The sequence below is a fragment of the Arachis duranensis genome, chromosome 3 (genome assembly GCF_000817695.3).
Source record: "Arachis duranensis cultivar V14167 chromosome 3, aradu.V14167.gnm2.J7QH, whole genome shotgun sequence".
NCBI classification, from domain to species: domain Eukaryota; kingdom Viridiplantae; phylum Streptophyta; class Magnoliopsida; order Fabales; family Fabaceae; genus Arachis; species Arachis duranensis.
The window spans coordinates 96977186-96987187 of NC_029774.3; the positions used below are offsets into that span (position 1 = coordinate 96977186).

The 10002-nt window shown below is 39.0% G+C and overlaps 1 non-coding gene across 1 annotated transcript; it reads left to right on the forward strand.

The window, feature by feature from the left end:
* The first annotated feature begins 9627 nt into the window (after positions 1 to 9627).
* Positions 9628 to 9731, forward strand: LOC127746410 (small nucleolar RNA R71). The gene has a single exon (XR_008008029.1). It is a non-coding gene; the product is annotated as a small nucleolar RNA R71 (small nucleolar RNA).
* The last annotated feature ends 271 nt before the right edge of the window (positions 9732 to 10002 follow it).

The window sequence follows — 10002 nt, forward strand, 5'->3', positions numbered from 1 at the left end:
ATGATTGAAGATGAGATGAAATCAATTAATCCCAAGAATGAAATATCTCTTGATCCCAATGTTTATTTTATCTTTCTTTCTTTTATTTACTTTATGCTTATTTACATTTTCTGCACTTTACATCTCCAATATTTTAATTTCTTGTACTTTATTTTCCTTGCCATTTACTTTCTTGCACTTTATTGCTTTCTTTTACTTTCATGTCATTTACATTTTCTTGTTTGATTATCACTCCAATTATGATAGTCTAACTAGGATAATCAATTAACTATTGTTTGCTTTAATCCGTTAATCTTTGTGGATTCGACCCCGCAACTAGTGGGTTATTACTTGACGATATTTGGTGCGCTTGACAAAGAACGGATTCATTTTATATAGGGAGTGAATTCCGGTCATCAAGTTTTATGGCGCCAGATGGTGTTTTTGGAAAATGAATTCCAACGCACATAACTCACCGGCAAGTGTACCGGGTCGATTCAAGTAGTAATAACTCACTTAGAGTGAGGTCGATCCCACAGGGATTGATGGATCAGGAAACTTTAGTGGGTGATTAGTTTAGTCAAGTAAACATTGGTGAATTGAATGAAATGTAGCCAACAAAAAGGAAATTGCAGTGAATTTAAAGCTGCAGAATGTAAATGGGTAGAAAACTTAAAGAGCAAGAAAAGTAAATTGATAAAATCTTAAATGACAAGAAATGTAAATTGCATGAAATGTAAAAGGGTTTGGGTGCTGGAAATTAAAGAGGCAGTAAATAAAAGCTTAGAACAAAGGAAAGAATCTTAAATGACAAGGAAAGTAAATAGCATCATAGAAAAGGAAATTAAGGTGCAGGGAAATTTAAATTGCAGGAAATGTTAATCAAGCTCACAGCAAACTCAAACATAAATTGCAAAGGAACAAAAGTGCAGGAAAGTAAATTGAGAGTTGCAGCAAATCTAAACAGAAAGGGAAAATTTCAGTGAAGAACAAAACAGAAAGTAAATTCAACTCAATTTCAAGAGCTAGAAAGGAAATTCAAAAGCTCAGAGGCTCAATGAGACTAGAAAACTAGTCTAGATCTCAATTCCTTTCTTGATCCAGCAGAAAACAATTTACAGAAGAAAGAAAGATAGAAGCAGTAAATGAAAACTCAAATTCAATTCTCAACTCACTAAGATTATGCAGAAGAAGAACAAAGAGAAGTTTCAGATCAAGAATGAAACAGAATTCCTTCACTCCCAATCCAAAATTCAAATTCAAAAAGGAAAAACTAAAAGGGAGAGCTCTATACTCCTAATGCTCCCTAGTGGAGCCATCCTTCTCTAACAAAATGGAATTGATGCCTTTATATAGGCTTTACAAAATAAAAATGAAAATGAAGTTGAAATGAAAAACAAATTACAATTAAATGAAAATCCTAATTCTAGCATGTTCTTGTGCCTTTGATGATGTGGGATTTTTAATTTGGTGAAGAATTGAATTAAATTAGAATTTTTATTTGAATTTTTTATCATGGCCCATGAGACACTCCGAGTAGAGTGCTCGATGAGTGGGGAGAGCTGAGCTTCAATGTTGCTTTGGCCTCAAATTTTTTGTGCGCACAGCCCCCTCCTGGTCTGTGTCAAGTCGCGCATCACACTCCCTGACCACGTCAAAGTGTTACGCTCGGTGAGTGGGGAGAGCCGAGAACTCCTTGCTTGGATGGGAGGCTCCTTGTTCGAATCCTGGTGGAGGCAATTCAGCACCAATTTTTCTTGTGAAGAAAACAAAGGTAGCGCATGCCTTGAGTGCAAGCACCTTGGTTCAAGCCCTTGCCAACCCATTTTAGCTAATTTCTTTTTGGAGTAGCGCTCCCTCCTTCTCACAGCTCATGGGTTCGAACCTTGTAGCCTTCACTCCTTGGTTTTTCACTTTATTTTTCTTTGAAGAGGAGCCCGAAAAAGTTAATGCCATTAACCGAGCTCAATTGATTTTTCTTGCTTCCTTAGTGCTTTATTGTGCTCGGTTAAGTGGGAGAACCGAGCTTCCTTGCTCCCTTGCTTTCTTGGCCTTGAATAAAGCTCTTGTGGAGAGTTTTGAGCTCTTTGGGAGAGCTTTATGACTTCTCTTATTGTTGAGCCACGCTTTCTTATTCCTTAGGCCACGCTTTCATTATTTCTTTCTTTTCTTCACCTACAAGTAATCAAAACAACCAATCAAAGTATCACTAAATTCACAAGGTTTAAAATTCATTTAAAAACCAATTAATTTTAGCTTAAACCTCATGATTTTGTGTAAATTAAAGGGTGGTTGATTGATTCAATAAAACCATGCAATTCCACTCTAAATTACTTACTTACAATGCAAGAAAGTGCATAAAACCTAATGAAACAAGTGAAAAATGCTTGCAAAGCTAGCATATGATGACTTGTCATCAGCGCCGTTGCTGGGGATTAATTGTGATTAACAAACTACTGGTTGGTTGATTACCTAGATTAGACACTTTTCTTTTTGTTTTGTTTCATTTAAGTTTTTTTTTTAATTTTCAATTTTCTCTTGCTAGTAAGGTGTTTGTGTTATTGCCCCACTAAGAATTCCTTATCTGTGACAATGGGGATTCCAATTTCTTTTGGGGATTATTGTTTGAGATAGAGCATTTTGCAAGTAAGAATGGAGTTTAACTCACATTTTGATCAATCATGTCATATGGGATATTTCCCACCACCATAAAATGATTCTAGTCATTATCCTAATGGTGGCTGGGAATATCACCAAAGAATGATAGAGTATGAGCAATCAAATAAAATGGAATACCTCCCAGAGCCACAAAATAGTTCATATTGTTATGATAACTACCAAAATTTTGGCTGGGATTTTAATGCTGCATACTCCATTATTCAAGAACTATCATCCCGTAATTGTCCAACCTATGCACCTCCACAAAATCTTCTAGAATTTGCAATAGAAGAACTCTCAAAGAGATATCTCTTCATTGCCCAACTTAGTGAGTTTTTAAGGCAAAATGTAAGAGAGGTGATTGAAGATATGGAAATCTCAAGGAGAAATCAAGAAGAGCAAATTAGACAATTGGCACAATATTTTGTTGATGAACCAACTGGTACACGAAATTGTGATCTCTAATAATGGCATTCAACTTGGTATGCGCGTTTATAACTCAGCACTTTCTTCACAACTCCGCACAACTAACCAGCAAGTGCACTGGGTCATCCAAGTAATAAACCTTACGTGAGTAAGGGTCGATCCCACGGAGATTGTTGGTATGAAGCAAGCTATGGCCATCTTGTAAATTCTCAGTTAGGCAGATAATATATGGTTATGGAGTTTTCGAATAATAATAATAAATAAAAAGAAAATAAAGATAGAAATACTTATGTAAATCATTGATGGGAATTTTAGATAGGCGTATGAATATGCTGTGCTCCTTCTGAATCTCTGCTTTCCTACTGCATTCCTTCAATCCTTCTTATTCCTTTCCATGGCAAGCTGTATGTAGGGCATCACCATTGTCAATGACTACATCACCATTGTCACAGCATGGCTAATCATCTGTCGGTTCTCGATCATGCCGGAATAGAATCCATTGATTCTTTTACGTTTGTCATCACGCCCAACAATCGCGAGTTTGAAGCTCGTCATAGTCATTCAATCCCTGTATCCTACTCGGAATACCATAGACAAGGTTTATACTTTTCGGACTCTCATGAATGCCGCCATCAATTCTAGCTTATACCACGAAGATTCTGATTAAGGAATCTAAGAGATATGCGTTCGGTCTAAGGTAGAACGGAAGTGGTTGTCAGTCACGCGTTCATAGATGAGAATGATGATGAGTGTCACGGATCATCACATTCGTCATGGTGAAGTGCAACGAATATCTTAGAACCGGAATAAACTAAATTGAATAGAAAATAGTAGTAATTGCATTAAAACTCGAGGTACAACGGAGCTCCACATACTTAATCTATGGTGTGTAGAAACTCCACCTTTGAAAATACATAAGTGATGGTGGTCCGGGCATGGCCAAATGGCCAGCCCCTAAAACGTGATCACCGGATCAAAAATACAATCTAGGATATCTAATACAATAATAAAATGTCCTATTTATACTAGACTAGCTACTAGGGTTTACAGAAGTAAGTAATTGATGCAGAAATCCACTTCCGGGGCCCACTTGGTGTGTGCTTGGGCTGAGCTTGAGCTTTACACGAGCAGAGGCTTTTTTTGGAGTTGAACGCCAAGTTGTAACGTGTTTCTGGCATTCAACTCTGGTTCGTGACGTGTTTCTGGCGTTTGACTCCAGAATGCAGCATAGAACTGGTTTTGAGCGCCAGTTTACGTCGTCTAATCTCGAATAAAGTATAGACTATTATATATTGCTGGAATGCGCTGGATGTCTACTTTCCAACGCCGTTAAGAGCGCGACATTTAGAGTTCTGTAGCTCTAGCAAATCCATTTTGAGTGCAGGGAGGTCAAGGTCCAACAGCATCAGCAGTCCTTTGTTAGCCTTTTATCAGAGTTTTGCTCAGGTCCCTCAATTTCAGCTAGAAAATACATGAAATCACAGAAAAACACACAAACTCATAGTAAAGTCCAGAAATATTAATTTAGCATAAAAACTAATGAAAACATCCCTAAAAGTAGCTAGATCCTACTAAAAACTACCTAAAAACAATGCCAAAAAGCGTATAAATTATCCGCTCATCATAACACCAAACTTAAATTGTTGCTTGTCCCCAAGCAACTGAAAATCGATTAGGATAAAAAGAAGAGAATATACTATAAAGCTCAGAATATCAATGAATATTAATTCTAATTAGATGAGCGGGACTTGTAGCTTTTTGCTTCTGAACAATTTTGGCATTTCACTTTATCCTTTGAAGTTTAGAATGATTGGCATCTCTAGGAACTTAGAATTTCAGATAGTATTATTGATTCTCCTAGTTAAGTTTGTTGATTCTTGAACACAGCTACTTTCATGAGTCTTGGCCGTGGCCCTAAGCACTTTGTTTTCCAGTATTACCACCGGATACATAAATGCCACAGACACATGACTAGGTGAACCTTTTCAGATTGTGACTCAACTTTGCTAAAGTCCCCAGTTAGAGGTGTCCAGAGCTCTTAAGCACACTCTTTTTGCTTTGGATCACAACTTTAACTACTCAGTCTCAAGCTTTTCACTTGGACCTGCATGCCACAAGCACATGGTTAGGGACAGCTTGATTTAGCCGCTTAGGCCTGGATTTTATTTCCTTAGGCCCTCCTATCCATTGATACTCAAAGCCTTGGATCATTTTTACCCTTGCCTTTTGGTTTTAAGGGCTATTGGCTTTTTCTGCTTGCTTTTTTTCTTTTTCTTTCTATTTTTTTCTCGCCAAAATATTTTTTCGCAAGCTTTTGCTTTTTCACTGCTTTTTCTTGCTTCAAGAATCAATTTCATAATTTTTCAGATTATCAATAGCATTTCTCTTTGTTCATCATTCTTTCAAGAGCCAACAATTTTAACATTTATAAACAACAAGATAAAAAATATGCACTGTTCAAGAATTCCTTCATAAAACAAAAAGTATTGTCACTACATCAATATAATTAAACTAAATTCAAGGATAAATTCGAAACTCATGTACTTCTTGTTCTTTTGTATTAAAAACATGTTTCATTTAAGAAAGGTGAAGGATTCATGAAATTATTCATAGTTTTAATACATAGTTACTACATACTAATGATCATGCAATAAAGACACAAACATAGATAACATAAAGCTTAAAAATCGAAAAATAGAGAAATAAGAACAAGGAATGAGTCCACCTTAGTGATGGTGGCACTTTCTTCTTGAAGAACCAATGATGTCCTTGAGCTATTCTATGTCTCTTCCTTGCCTTTTTTGCTCCTCCCTTATTGCTCTTTGATCTTCTCTAATTTCATGGAGAATGATGGAGTGTTCTTGATGTTCCACCCTTAATTGATCCATATTGTAACTCAAGACTTCTAGAGAAGTGTTGAGTTGTTCCCAATAATTGTTGGGAGGAAAGTGCATCCCTTGAGGCATCTTCGGGATTTCTTGGTGATGAGCTTCCTCATGCGTCTCTTGGGATCCATGAGTGGGCTCTCTTATTTGCTCCATCCTCTTCTTAGTGATGGGCTTATCCTCCTCAATAGGGAAGTCTCCTTCTATGATAACTCTAGCTGAGTAGCATAGATGGCAAATAAGATGAGGAAAAGCTAGCCTTGCCATGCTGGAGGACTTTTTGGCTATTTTGTAGAATTCAAGATTGATGACTTCATGAACTTCTACTTCCTCTCCATTCGTGATGATATGAATCATGATGGCCCGATCCACAGTAACTTCGGATCAGTTGCTAGTGGGGATGATGGAGCGTTGGATGAACTCCAACCATCCTCTAGCCACAGGCTTGAGTTCCAGTCTTCTTAATTGAACCAGCTTGCCTTTGGAGTCTCTTTTCCATTGAGCTCCTTCAACACATATGTCCATAAGGACTTGGTCAAACCTTTGATCAAAGTTGACCCTTCTTGTGTAGGAGCGTGCATCTCCTTCCATCATGGGCAAGTTGAACGCCAACCTCATATTTTCCGGACTAAAATCTAAGTATTTCCCCCAAACCATTGTAAGATAATTCTTTGGATTCGGGTTCACACTTTGATAATGGTTCCTAGTGATCCATGCATTGGCATAGAACTCCTGAACCATTAAGATTCTAACTTGTTGAATGGGGTTGGTCAGAACTTCCCAACCTCTTCTTTGGATCTCATGTCGGATCTCCGGATACTCATTTTTCTTGAGTTTGAAAGGGACCTCAGAGATCACCTTCTTCTTGGCCACAACATCATAGAAGTGGTCTTGATGGGCTTTAGAGATGAATCTCTCCATCTCTCATGACTCGGAGGTAGAAGCTTTTGTCTTCCCTTTTCCTTTTCTAGAGGTTTCTCCGGCCTTAGGTGCCATAGATGGTTATGGAAAAACAAAAAAAGCTATGTTTTTACCACACCAAACTTAGAATATTGCTCGCCCTCGAGCAAGAGAAGAAAGAATAGATGAAGAAGAAGAAAATATAGAGGAGAGGGAGAGAGGGTTGTGTTATGTGAAAATGAAGAAGAATAGAGGGGTTTATATAGTGGAGGGAGAGGGAGTAGGTTTGGCTATTTAGGGTGAGTTTGGGTGGGAAAGAGATTTTGAATTTTGAAGGTAGGTGGGGTTTTTGGGGAAGAGTGGAAGGATGTGAGTGGTGAAGAGGTGATGGGGAAGAGAGATTAAGGTGATTGGTGAAGGGTTTTGGGGAATAGTGTTATTGGATTGTGTGAAGAGGAGAGAGAGTGAGTTGAGGTAGGTAAGGATCCTGTGGGGTCCACAGATCCTGAGATGATCCTGTGGGGTCCACAGATCCTGAGGTGTCAAGGATTTAAATCCCTACACCAATGAGGCGTGTAAAATGCCCTTTTCATGCAATCCTGGCGTTCAACGCTAGATTGATGCTTGTTTCTGGCATTGAACGCCAGCTTCATGCTTGTTTTGGGCGTTCAACGCCCATTTGCAGCATGTTTCTGGCATTGAACGCCAGTTCCATGCTTGTTTCTGGCGTTCAGCGCCAGCTCTCCTCAGGGTGTTTTCCTGGCGTTTAAATGCCAGGATGTTGCTTGTTTCTGGCATTCAACGCCAGATCCATGCTCTGTTCTGGCATTGAACGCCAGCCAGATGCTCCTTACTGGCGTTTAAACGCCAGTAAGCCCTTCCTCCAGGGTGTGCTTTTTCTTCTGTTGTTTTTGATCCTGTTTTTAATTTTAATATTTATTTCGTGACTCCACATGATCATGAACCTAATAAAACATAAAAGAACAATAAAAGAAAAATAAAATAAGATAAATAAAAATTAGGTTTCCTCCCAATAAGCGCTCATTTAATGTCACTAGCTTGACAGTGGGCTCTCATGGAGCCTCAAAGGTGATCAGGTCAATGTTGTAGACTCCCAGCACCAAACTTAGAGTTTGAATGTGGGGATTCAACACCAAACTTAGAGTTTGGCTGTGGCCACCCAACACCAAACTTAGAGTTTGATTGTGGGGGCTCTGTTTGACTCTGTACTGAGAGAAGCTTTTCATGCTTCCTCTCCATTGTTAAAGAAGAACACCATTGGGTCTTAAACACAAGGTAGTCCCCATTCAATTGAAGGACTAATTCTCATCTGTTAACATCTATCACAGCTCCTGCTGTGGCTAGGAAAGGTCTTCCAAGGATGATGCATTAATCCCCCTCATTCCTAGTGTCTAAGATTATGAAATCAGCAGGGATGTAAAGGCCTTCAACCTTTACCAACACGTCCTCTACCAATCCATAAGCTTGTGTTACTGACTTGTCTGGCATTTGCAATGAGAATATGGCAGGCTGTACCTCAATGATCCCCAGCTTCTCCATTACAGCGAGTGGCATAAGATTTATGCCTGACCCTAGGTCACACAAAGCCTTTTCAAAGGTCACGGTGCCTATGGTACAGCGTATTAAGAATTTACCAGGATCTTGTTTCTTTTGAGGTAAAGTTTGCTGAACCCATGTATCTAGTTCACCAATGAGCAAGGGAGGTTCATCTTCCCAAGTCTCATTATCAAACAACTTGGCATTCAGCTTCATGATAGCTCCTAGATATTGAGCAACTTTTTCTCCAATTACATCCTCATCCTCTTCAGAGGAAGAATAGTTTTCATAGCTCATGAATGGCAGAAGGAGGTTTAATGAGATCTCTATGGTCTCTATATGACCTTCAGATTCCTTTAAGTCCTCAATAAGGGACTCCTTCTTGCTTGAGAGACATCCCCTGAGGTCTTCCTCATTGGGATTCACGTCCTCTCCTTCCTCTCTAGGTTCGGCCATGTTGATTATGTCAATGGCCTTGCACTCTCTTTTTGGATTCTCTTCAGTATTGCTGGGGAATGTACTAGGAGGAGTTTCAGTGACTTTCTTACTCAGCTGGCCCACTTGTGCCTCCAAATTTCTGATGGAGGACCTTGTTTCACTCATGAAGCTTAAAGTAGCCTTAGACAGATCAGAGACTATATTTGCTAAGTTAGAGGTGCTCTGCTCAGAATTCTCTGCCTGCTGCTGAGAAGATGATGGAAAAGGCTTGCTATTGCTAAACCTATTTCTTCCACCATTATTAAAGCCTTGTTGAGTCTTTTGTTGATCCTTCAATGAGAAATTTGGATGATTTCTCCATGAGGGGTTATAGGTGTTGCCAAAGGCTTTCCCCATGTAATTTACCTCTGCCATTGCAGGATTTTCAGGATCATAGGCATCTTCTTCAAAAGATACCTCTTTAGTGCTGTTGGATGCATTTTGCCATCCATTCAGACTTTGAGAAATCATGTTGACTTGCTGAGTCAACATTTTGTTCTGAGCCAATATGGCATTCAGAGCATCAATTTCAAGAAATCCCTTCCTCTGAGGCGTCCTATTATTCACGGAATTCCTCTCAGAAGTGTACATGAATTGGTTATTTGCAACCATTTCAATAAGTTCCTGAGCTTCTGCAGGCATTTTCTTTAGGTGAATGGATCCACCTGCAGAATGATCCAGTGACATCTTAGAGAACTCAGATAGACCATAATAGAATATATCTATCATGGTCCATTCTGAAAACATGTCAGAAGGACACTTTTTGGTCATCTGCTTGTATCTTTCCCAAGCTTCATAGAGGGATTCACCATCTTTTTGCTTGAAGGTCTGAACATCGACTCTAAGCTTACTCAGCTTTTGAGGAAGAAAGAATTTAACCAAGAAGGCCGTGACCAGCTTATCTCAAGAGTCCAGGCTATCCTTAGGTTGTGAGTCCAACCATGTTCTAGCTCTGTCTCTTACAATAAAAGGGAAAAGCATGAGCCTGTAGACTTCAGGATCTACTCTATTAGTCTTAATAGTCTCACAGATCTGCAAGAACTCAGTTAAAAAATGGTAGGGATCTTCTGATGGAAGTCCATGAAACTTGCAGTTTTGTTGCATTAGGGCAACTAGTTGA